This window comes from Caretta caretta, chromosome 23 (genome assembly GCF_965140235.1).
Source record: "Caretta caretta isolate rCarCar2 chromosome 23, rCarCar1.hap1, whole genome shotgun sequence".
In the NCBI taxonomy this organism is placed as follows: domain Eukaryota; kingdom Metazoa; phylum Chordata; order Testudines; family Cheloniidae; genus Caretta; species Caretta caretta.
Window position 1 is genome coordinate 4,950,379 of NC_134228.1, and position 12,149 is coordinate 4,962,527.

The 12,149-nt window shown below is 44.8% G+C and overlaps 1 protein-coding gene across 1 annotated transcript in view; it reads right to left on the bottom strand.

Annotated features, from left to right (window-relative positions):
• The window catches only part of ARHGAP35 (Rho GTPase activating protein 35), a 109,986-nt gene extending 100,279 nt beyond the window's left edge, over positions 1 to 9,707 (bottom strand). Inside the window, exon 1 of the mRNA XM_048832723.2 lies at positions 9,504 to 9,707. The gene's annotated coding sequence lies outside the window, so the exon portion shown is untranslated. The remainder of the gene's footprint in view (positions 1 to 9,503) is intronic.
• Between the last annotated feature and the right edge of the window lie 2,442 nt (positions 9,708 to 12,149).

Genomic DNA, 12,149 nt, shown 5'->3' on the forward strand with positions numbered 1-12,149 from the left:
CTCGAATATTAATTTAACAAATAAATACCTTACTATAACATCTATTGAAAAAACTATTGAAACATCTACTGTTTACCATGACATGTTTATACTTCTACAACATGAACATCAGAGATTCAGTCGTAGCAAGCTGACAATCTAATTTGTCCTAAAGCATTCAATAGTCTAATATTTGCTCAAAAATATAATAGACTCCAAAGGTTAACAAATAAAATAATCAAACGAAGAGGCACAGATTTTGATATATCTGGTTCCTTTTTTCCAGTGTAATATCTAGGGTTGTCTAGGTTACTTCCCTTTTAATATTCAAAAGGAGTGTGTGTCAGTGCACAGATGAAAGCATAATAAGTATTACTGTTCTGCTATGGGAAATTGTGGGAAAGGTGTCACCATGAAGATCACCTGGTGTCCCCAGCATCTGATCTGGCCATCCACCCATAGGTACACCCTCTATCTCCTTAAGTGATAGCTCTCTCTCACCTTGAAAGAAAAAGCATTATATTTAGCAAATTATTGCGGATCCTACACTATTCTGCAATTCCTCAGCAAGTGGAACTCCCCTGGATTCTAACAAAAGCGCTGTATGCAGGGAGCAGAATTAGACTCTGTGTTAACAGCTTAGGGCCTGATCCAACTCCTGTTGAAGTGAATGGAAGTATTTGGAAGGGAAGTAGCCCTTACAGAAGAAAAAAAGCACATTCTCCCCCTCTACCTGCAACTAGAATAAGAGTTCAAGATCACTCCTGGGACAGATGATAAAAATGAACTAGCAACTGTAACTATTCTGTGCATCTCATGGCAGAAAGATAGTCAGGGACCCAAGAGACCCATTTCTCCGCTCTAGCAAAGAAAGTCTGAAGGCACAAGTTAATGGGGTCAGCATGGCAAAGCAAGTCCTAAAATAAGCTATTTTAGTTCAAATACACCTCCTGATGTGCGTGGGACAGAACAGTATCATTTCAAATTTTAGACCATTTACCTGATAATCAATAATGAAAGATACACCAGTGCGTGTGTCTGGGTCACAGCTTCAACAGAGGACAATATATTCTAGCTCTGCTTCCAAGACGAAGGTACACTCAGATACAAAGTGGGAAGGGTTTACTGAAGACAGGAATCTTGTAAAGAGACCAAGACACGAAAATGTTACTGTCAATAGGAAGAGGTGTTTCCAGAACTAATGGCAAGACCTTGAAACAGCACAACCATTATACTGGAAATGAGCAATTTTCACATTTCTACGCATGTCTGAGGACAACAGGAAAACAGGCATAGCATTATTAGAACCACAGATTTTAACTAAATGCACAGCAACATGTAAACTGAAATACAGGCAAGGGTTACAGAATAGTACATAGAAATAAAGTGAAAGAGAATGCAGAAGGCCCCAGCAGTTATCTGTAAGAGGACAATTAAAACCTGAATACGTTGAAAATATTGTTAGAAATAAAATTACAATGCAGAACAGATCCCAGGTTCATAGCTCAAAAGTCTAGTAAATACTGCCAAGCAGCAACTTTTGGTAGTCAACTTACTGGTTTTCCTGATACTTGGGTAGATGAGTAGTTTGTAAGTTTCCCCTGTACCCCGATATACTATTTAATTCAAACAACAGTCTGCTATTTTTACCAAGATGATGAGCTTCACCTCAGTCTGCTACCAGACTGCCTGTTATCCCCTATATATTAGATCACACTGATGCATCCTCAGTAACCAGCACATAGGATTCAAGGCAAGCTGACATAGTGTCATGGTCAAAGCAGCATATCAAAGGCTTCTGAAATATCCAAAAGAAATTATAGATACAGCCCTGTTATCGGTGCATGTAAGAGCATTAGCAGAGAGGAGGAACGCAGCTTCATTACTACAGCCTACCCTGAAACCACAGCCACGTAAGAGCATTAACTCTGTGGACGAACGCAGCTTCACTACTATAGGCCCGCTCTAAAATCACACTAGACACATCAAAGGAATTGAGATAAATGGACCAGTGACTGATTAGCTAAGAAAAGCCTGGGTGACACTGTCCTAAAATTAGAAATCCCAGACTGCAAGGAAAATTTCTTTAAAAGTATAACGATCTTTTGAAAGGCAAGATAAAAGAAGAATATGAGTACCAGGTACCAATTAAATGTGAAAATCCTTAACGAGTTTAAAAGAGCAGGGATCCAAGGGACAAGTTACTGAATGCATGGTGCCCCTCAAATACATTCATTAGGAAAGAGAAAAATTCTCTAATAATCAAGAGTGAAATGTCAGACTGCAGTCAGAGCCAATCACAGTAGACGAATGTGAAGGCAGGGCTTTTGTTTGCAAATAGAAATGTAACACTAACCCCCCACCGCACACACACACCCCCAAAAAAAGATATAAAAATGAGAATAAAAACTAGATCTAGCAGCATCAAGAGCAATATTCCAGGGTGTTAGATCTTTAGTGAACTGTTCCATTACAGCCTTACTCCTTCCAATCTCCTGTCACCACATTTTGTCCACACCCTTTCACAAATAACTAAAATTAGGGCACACTACAACTACGAAGAACAAATGCCAATGTACTCAATAGTCGACAGACAAAACTGATATTAAAATTTCATCCTAATCAGATGAGGATTCAAAAGGATATTAAAAAACTCTTAAGAAAACACTTGGAAAATTTGTCATCAAGATTAAGAGGGTAGCAGCAAAAAAGCGACAGGTAAGGGTCAGAAATAAGTACGGCTGGCTCAAAGATCTAATAAAACAGCTTTGCACTGCTATGTGAGAGACAAATGCTGGAAGCACTTCAGAGGCAGCAGACTGCTCCTGGGTGACCCCTCCAGCCAATTGAGCAGCACTGATGGATTGGGGGGCGGGGGGGGGGGGGGGCACAGCGGTAGTCATCCTATCCTGCCATCTGCAGAAAGATGGAAACTGAGATGCAGGGCCAAGAGACAGCAGCAAGAAAAGAAGGGGAAATGAAGAATCATTATGGTTTCATCAAGAATGTGGATGACCCTGATGGCTAAAAAGAGTACTTTACCAAAATATCAGAGATTAAGGCCATTTGATTAAGACCATAGAATCATAGAATATCAGGGTTGGAAGAGACCTCAGGAGGTCATCTAGTCCAACCCCCTGCTCAAAGCAGGACCAATCCCCAATTTTTGGCCCACATCCCTAAATGTCCCCCTCAAGGATTGAACTCACAACCCTGGGTTTAGCAGGCCAATGCTCAAACCACTGAGCTATCCCTCCCCCCGGAGGGATAATCCAATCTTCCTCACAAATCCATAGGCACATATTTCCACACACTACACCTCGGGGAGTGTGTGTGTGTGGGGGGGGAATAAAAAAAAAGCAACTGTGATAGCATAACCAAGGGCACTAGATGTGCACCATCATATTTGATAACACGCACTCTGGATTGTGGTAGGCCAAAAAAGAAATCAGTTTTTAGTTTATTTTCAACAACTTCCAATGGACTCAAAAAACTGAAACCACCAAAAATTTGGATAATCCAGATCAGGAGAAACTAATTTAAAAAAAAAATCAGGACAGAAAAAAACAAACACAAGAATCAAAGTACAAGTAATAACATATACTGTTCTGTAAGCATATTTATTACAACACTTTTCTCATTCCAGTACCATATGCCACTAGAAGTAAGACCTTGAATTAGAACCCAGAGGACACTGTTGTATAAAACTCCAAACTATTACATATGAAAAAGGTAAACATCACCATGTCACACTGCAAACTGATCTGGGCATAAACAAGACAAAGACACTAACCTCAGTCATGCAGACCTCAAATTCACTGGCCACTGGAGCTAAACCCACCACCTTCCAAGCATTTGTATTCAATGACTGTTTACTGGGCAAATGCCAATTTCACAGGCCCACTGCTAGTCCTCACAGCAGTTTTTTTTTTTTGTTTTTTTACATTTATCAAATGGGTTCATTTGCATTCTTTTACTGACTAATCAGTGCTTGAATCTCACATCAGTCAGCAGGCTAAAGAAATAAATCAATGAATCCAGGCCATTAAAAATTACATCACAATAGCAGCATCAGCCAGCAGTCCACCTACCATCTAAGCAAGCATCCATTCCAAACTCTTTCTGGCCAGATTAAAATGCCAATTATCACTAGTCCATTTAGGTATCCTATCCCGCATAAAATCACTACCTAGATATAAAAGCCCCTATTTGTCTAAAAATCCTGATTTAGGAATCATTGAGGGTAGTCTAATAATCTCATATGTAACATATTATCCACTTTCATTTGTAAACAATTACCAAAAGAGGTCTTTTTAATTGCCTATGGCAATTAATGGTAATGATTTTTCTCATTTTATTCCTGTAAAGTGTGATCACTCACACAGCTGCCATGTGTCAGTACATGCAGAGGTTCCAATAGATTATGAAACTATACATCATTGACCTTCCATGGAGAAGGAAAAACTGGGATTTTAAAGGTTTTTCTTAGAGGGTCATTACAACAAAATTTAAAAATCAATCAATACAATTCCAACATGCTGCTTTAATATGCAACAAAGAAACTTATTGTTTTTGGTCATGGTCAACTTATACATCAGTTAGACTAATTTTCAAAGTACATAACTCAGGATATGGTGTATATTGTGGACTGTACAGCGTATCTCTGTAACTTTGATGCTGTAAAATGACTGCAGTTTCCCCAAAGGGAGAAATAATCCTTCATATTTAAAGGAACACTGTCAAGTGATTAGAGAGGTTTACTGCTTATCTAAAGAAAAAGATTTTGGAAGGTCTTAAATTAAAAAAATTACTACAGCCTGTTCAGAAAAATTTATAATATGAAACAAGCCACCAACCGTAGCAGGAAAACATTTAGGCCTTTTAGAATGCAGGGTATGAGCATATGACGGGACATTCATTCTTCTCTTTCAGAGTGGTAGCCGTGTTCGTCTGTATCAGCACAAAAAAACCGAGGAGTACTTGTGGCACCCTAGAGACTAACAAATTTATTTGGGCATAAGCTTTTGTGGGCTAAAACCCACTTCATCGGATGCATGCAGTGAAAACAAAAGCTTAGAGACTAACAAATTTATTTGGGCATAAGCTTTTGTTTCCACTGCATGCATCCGATGAAGTGGGTTTTAGCCCACAAAAGCTTATGCCCAAATAAATTTGTTAGTCTCTAAGGAGCCACAAGTACTCCTCATTTTATTCTCTTCTTTGTTGCACAGAGACCTGATGCTTGCCGAATACACTATATTCACTTTGCTGAAGAGTCCAAATAAAGATTGCATCAATATGGCAACTTGTATTTTGGGATAGTGGCCATGTATTCAAAATGCAGTTCAACCTGGTGCTCGGATTGGTTGTCTGAAGTCCAACGTGTTGTCTTCTGGCTACCAAAAATTATCTCCCCTTGTACTCAGCTCCCCATGCCTTCCTCCCGGATAGACAATGCGCTTTCCACTGAGAAAAAAAAACTAATACTACAAGCTCCTACAATGGAGTGCACCCAACACCACAAATGCAGTCTCCAAGGCCAGACATACACAAGGAAAAAGCTGTGTTTTCAAAATGTTATAGATAACACATTTTAAAATCCTAGGGTAAACAGGGCCAGTTGTAGTTTTAACATTTCTTGATAATTTAGAGAAAAGGAATCCAAATTTAACAAAAGGTAGCATGTGGAGAAAACAGAATGGGAAGAGCACAGTATTTTAAGCAATAATTATGTTAACACACAGCTCAAGAGAATACGTTAATGTTGACAATAATCCCACCACCCTCCATAATCAAGAAACAGAAAGCTGTTAAGTTTACAGAAGAACAAGTGAAATGTAAAAGATATCTTCCATAATAACTGTGCAAAACTCCAGAATGAACATTCCGAATATAATCATTAAAAAGTAGGGAGGGCTGTGCACTTTCAGGAATATTGATATAGAAACAAATTGCAGTAATTCAAGCCATTCATTCAGATCTTTGCTATTGGAGCACTGGGTCAACAATGACTCAGCATGAAAAGTTAAGTCTTTTTTAAAAATGTGTAGTCTTAATTACAAAGGCAAAAAAGTGTGGATTTCCCCTCCCCCCCCAAATATGAATTAATTTCCATTTGAATAACTTAAAAAAACGAAACAGAGCATGTTTGTGCTTTATTTCACCTGTTCAATGCAAACAAGAACTGTGCAACCAAAACACAGATTAAAAACAAAAACTTTCCATTCAGTATTGTACATAAACTGCCACCCTCTTCATTATCCAACACCACCTTTGGGAGTTGAGCACTTTGGGTGTTACAAAGTGAGGTCCAAGCTAGACTGGAAAAAATAAAAGTAACTCTAAATCAGAATTCAGAGTAACAGCCGTGTTAGTCTGTATTTGCAAAAAGAAAAGGAGTACTTGTGGCACCTTAGAGACTAACCAATTTATTTGAGCATGAGCTTTCGTGAGCTACAGCTCACTTCATCGGATGCATACCGTGGAAACTGCAGCAGACTTTATATACACACAGAGAATATGAAACAATACCTCCTCCCACCCCACTGTCCTGCTGGTAATAAAGTCTGCTGCAGTTTCCACGGTATGCATCCGATGAAGTGAGCTGTAGCTCACGAAAGCTCATGCTCAAATAAATTGGTTAGTCTCTAAGGTGCCACAAGTACTCCTTTTCTTTTTCTAAATCAGAATGTGACACTAAACAGCTTTACAATTCAGGAAAACCAGAAATTATCAACATGGCTATTGCTGCCTTTCAAAGAGGTCTGGTAATTCCCAGCTCCTTTCACAGAAATAATGGTTAGGAACATACCTTCATCACCTACTCCTTGGATAAGAATGTCCTCACTAACCCAGCTTTACCTCTACTAAAGGGGTTCCAGCGATGAGAAATGCAGAATCTATGCAGAAAACACACCACCTTCCACCAACGGGCACACGTATCACAGAAAATGTTACCACCACAGATTCTTGAAGCCATCAATACATGAACAAAAGCAGATATAAATGTATCATTTGCTTTGAATTCCCTCCCTCAATGTCAGCTCACAGCATCCCACAGTCTTTACAAAATCAGTTATCAGCTCAAGCAAGTAGGGAAAAAAATCAGCTCCCTAGTAAATCTGTCTGCTCATTCTGTTATGTAAATGAAGCACAAGAACATACACAAATATTTCTTTTTCAAATAAGAATGTGAATGATGGTAAAAAAAAAAAAAAAAACCCACGTCCAAACCTTTAGTTCACTATGCTAAGAAAATATTTACTGCCACACTCCGGAAAGCCACACTTAGCTATATTTTCAGACCTCACAGACTCACACTTTAAGAGAATAAACCTGAATTCCTGAGACAAAAAATGGTGCACAACTGCTCTAGAGTGCAAATGAAACTAAAGGGCCTTTTAGAAACTGCAGATCATATTAACTTCCTGATTATAATTAACTGGCTAAAAGAAACTGTGTTTTCTGTCTCACAGTCTTTGCTAAATGTTCCTTGACACCATTTACAATTAAAAACTCATGACTGTCCTACTGATCACTGAAGTTATTTTGATTTACATCACACAGGAATGTTTTTATTCCATGACTATGTATCAGTGATACACAGGATTATATACACACATACACGATTTGATTTCTAATCTAAGTAAGAGATGATAAAACAAATGTTGATCAGTGTAATCTTGCTAGCCCTTCACACAACTGCTCCCTCAGAGCTGTGGTCCAATCGTGCTGCCACAGAAGTCAATAAGTTTCCAGTTGACTTCAATATGAGCAGGACCGGACCTTAGTAACTGATTATGGGAAGGGTTATTACAAACATATTCAGCTTGATACCCCCCAAAGGATGTGCTAAAATGGATATATATGTCTGCACTGAACGGACAGATAAAGAGAGATGACCCTCCAAGAAAGTCAATTTATTCTATTTTAATGTAGAGAAGCATTTAAAGCTGCAGTTTCCAATCCCTTTGGGACAACTGCCCCACTTTACCAGCTAGTGCCTGATGCTTCCCAATTAACAGTGGATGCTACAAGCTCACTGAGACAACTGGGACTCTCTGATCCTCAAATTTTGCCCTCGGACTGGATAGACCCCTTGTTCTATAGGAGATGGTGGGCAGTGGCTAGTAGAACAGAAGGTATGACAAACTGGTGCCCATCACCTGTCATTCAACTGCATACGCTAACCCACCACAGAACTTATTTTATGGGGTGAAGCTCGAAGGTGGCCAAGCTCTCAGACGAACTCGTGAAGAGACACATGAACAGGAAGGGGGCAGCGATGGCAAATGACAGGAGGGAGTCTCTACTGTACCAGTCACAAAACCCAGAGATTCCAGCGACTGGGAAATCAGAATTCTCCATCTGCATGGGGATACTGGGAGCCAAGGGAGGAAAAATCAGGTCTCTTTTTGTGGGGACGCAGGGTCTTCCCTTCCCCTCCCCCAGCTCAGAGAAATTATTTATAATTGAAAGAGAGAGGGTAAATTTACTCTGGACCCCTCCCCTAGAAAGCACAAAGCAAAGAGGATAAAGAGGGCGAGGCCTAAAATCTGCAGCACTGTGCCTGAGGAGGGGGACAGATCTTGAAATCTCCTGGCACTGAGAATCGAGCAGACCACCCTAGGACATGGGAGGAGTGAGGTAAAGGGGTGTTAGGAGAAAACCCTGGGAACAGTGAACAATATTCCCTGGCAGCAAACAGATACTTCCTCATCCTCCCGCTAGCACAGGAGAGGGGGCTATCCCTTGACACAGGCGAAAAAGGATGGGAGAAAACCCTTGGCAGGAGGGTGGGGACTGACGCAACAACCACCTAGAAGGAAGTGAGAGGATCGATGTTCCCTGGCTCTGGGTGGCTCCCCCATTTAACCCTCCCCGAGGGCCACAACGAGGGCTAGGAGGCTGCTTCCTGGCCCCTGGTCGGGGGTCAGGACACGAGGGCACATTTCCCCACTCTAAGCAGGGGGGCGGCGGCTGAAGGAGGCCGCTCCTCGCTCCCCCCGCGCCGCAAGGCGCCCAGGTGGAGGGGCGGGCGGGCAGTTCACCGCCCGCCTGCCCCCATGACCCGGGGGGGGGGGGGGGAGGAGGAGACCTCCCCTCCCCCCACTCCCGGGGCCTGAGAGACGGGGACAGCCACGCTCCATCCTCCCCACTCAGGCCCCAGGGGGCTGGAAACGGGGGCGGGTCACTCTCCCCGTCCCCCGCCCCATGCCAGGAGAAGGGGCCGCTCCCCACGGCAGGGTGAGGATGGGGGGGGGGGTCATTCCCTGTTCTCTACCCCCCCCCAAAGCCACGGTGTGTGTGGGGGGGTGGTCGCTCGCCAGGCTCCCCCCACACTCACATGCCGGGGTGGGTGTGGGATCCCTCCCCACCCCCCATGCCAGGAAAGGGGGGGTCGCTCCCCACCCCGCCCCCCACATGCCACGGTGGGGGGGGCGGCTCCCCCCTCAGGCCGCGGCAGGGGGTGGGGCCCGGCCCCATTGTTCCCGGCGGCGCGGGGGGGGGGGGGCGATACCTACCCTGGCGGCGGCAGGTCCGGCCCGGGACTGCGGGAGGGGGCGGTGACGGCGGCGGCGCCATGTTTCTCCCCGGGCGGCGGTGGGGACTGGCGGCGGCGGCTGGCGGGGAGGGGGGGGGGCGCGAGTCCCTCTCGGGGCGGGCTCGGCCTGTAATGGCGGCGGCTGCCGCGACTCCTTCCTCCTCCCCTCAGACTCCGCCGCCGCGGGAGCGAGCGAGCGGGCGGGCACACGCGCGGGCGGGCAGCAGGGGGCGGGGCCGCGGGCTCCGGCAGCGCGAGGCGCGTCGGCGTGCGCGCGACGCGAGGGAGCCTGAGGTGCGCGCGCGCGCGCGCGCGCGGGGGGCCGCCGGGTCTGAGCTGGCTGCACCACGCGCGACCACGCCCCTCCTCCAGCCCCAGGCACGCTCCCACGCGTGGCCCCCCCCTCCACGCACGCCCTTCTAGCCCCATGCGTGACCGCAGCGCCTGCCCCACGCCTCTCCCCCATTGCCCAGGACTCCCACATATTCCCCCACGCTTGCCCCCCCCCCGTGCACACCCCACACGTGCCCCCCCACTCCATCCCTGCACACCCCCCACAAATACTCCCCCACACCTATGCACACCCCGCGCGCGCTCCCCCACACCCACGCATGCCTCCCCACCCCACGCACCCCACATGCCACAAGCTTAGGGTCCCATGGAAAACATCATTCCAGCTCTACATACACAATGAGGGGGTCTGAATTAGCTGTGTAACCACTCAAGGAAGAAATCTTGGAGTCCTCGTGGCTAGTTCTCTGAAAGCCTTGGCTCACTGTGCAGCGGCAGTCAAAAAAACTAATAGGATGTTAGGAACCATTAGGAAAGGGCTAGATTATGAAACAGAAAATTTCATAATGCCACTGTATAAAGCCATGGTACGCCCACACCTTGACTACTGCGTGCAGTTCTGGTACCCCCCTCTCAAGAAAGATATATTAGAATTCAAAAAGTTACAGAGGACAGCAAAAATTACTAGGGGGGTATGGAACAGCTTCCATGTGAGAAGAGATTGAAAAGCCTGGGACTGTTCGACTTAGAAAAGAGACGACTAAGGGGGGATATGATAGAGGTCTCTAAAATCATGAATGGTGTGGAGAAAGTGACTAGGGAAGTGTTATTTACCCTTTCATATAATACACAAACTAGGGGATCGCCCAATGAAATTAACAGGTAGTAGGTTTAAAACAAACAAAAGGAAGTGCTTCATTCAACGCACTGCAAACCTGTGGAACTCATTGCCAGGGGACGTTGTGAAGGCCAAAAGTGTAAGTGGTTTAAAAAAAATAATAAGATAAGTTCCTGGAACATAGGTCCATCAATGGCTATTAGCCAAGATGGTGAGGGACACAACCCCATGCTCAGGGTATTCCTAAACCTCTGACTGCCAGAAGCTGGGACTGGCTAACGGGATGGATCACTCAATAATCCAGGGCTTCTCAAATTTTTTTTGCTGGGACCCCCTTTGGAAATATTTCAGGCTGTGACAACCCCCAGAAAAAAGTGACAACATCTCCCATACCACGCCACCCTTACTTCTGCGCTGCTGCTGGGGGCAGTGCTGACTTCAGAGCTGAGTGCCCAGCCAGCAGCCCCTGCTCTCCAGCCATCCAGCTCCAAAGGGCAGGGGCTGTCAGCTCCAGCATGCACCGGGGCTGACAGGTCACAACAACCCCCCATAATAACCTCGTGACCCCTTGAGGGGTCACGACCCCCAGTTTGAGAACCCCTGCCCTAGCACTATGGGTTGTAATAGCCCACTGCAGACCTCTGAGCTTTTGCATCTGGCCCTACACCTTTTTCTCCCTTCCCTTTCAAGTCCTGTCAGGTGAGGGAACCTCCTCCCCCCTGCTCATTTGAGGAAGGACTCATCTCTCAGGGAAGGTGTGTGTGATCCAGATTTAGCACTGGGGCAGGTTTTACATTAATGAGACGCCAGAGAGAGCAGAACCTGGGGGGGGGAGGAGGATGGAGGCAGTGTGGCCTACTGGAGAAAGCACCAGACAGGGGCTCAGGAGACCAAATGATATCAAGCCACTCACATTTCTAGGCAGTCTTGCATTTGCCTTTTCTTTTGGGTGGAGACACATGCATCCGATGAAGTGAGCTGTAGCTCACGAAAGCTTATGCTCAAATAAATTGGTTAGTCTCTAAGGTGCCACAAGTCCTCCTTTACTATTATTCCAGGCACTTCTTTACATTCACCCTGAATGAATGGTGATGCTTATGCCCAACCCGAAACAACAAAGTTTAAAAAAAAAATCACATCCTTAATAGACATAAAAAGAAAAGGAGAACTTGTGGCACCTTAGAGACTGACCAATTTATTTGAGCATAAGCTTTCGTGAGCTACAGCTCACTTCACAAAAGCTTATGCTCAAATAAATTGGTTAGTCTCTAAGGTGCCACAAGTACTCCTTTTCTTTTTGTGAATACAGACTAACATGGCTGCTACTCTGAAACCTGTCATTAATAGACATAGTTATCACCTTCACCTTGATCGATCCTCATATAGATTGCACCGATCACAACAAGTCTTCCATTCTTCTCACAGTTAAACTGGGACAAAATCTATACGTAGATCAAACCATAGTGAGAGACTCCCTGTCTCAAAGAATTTATGATC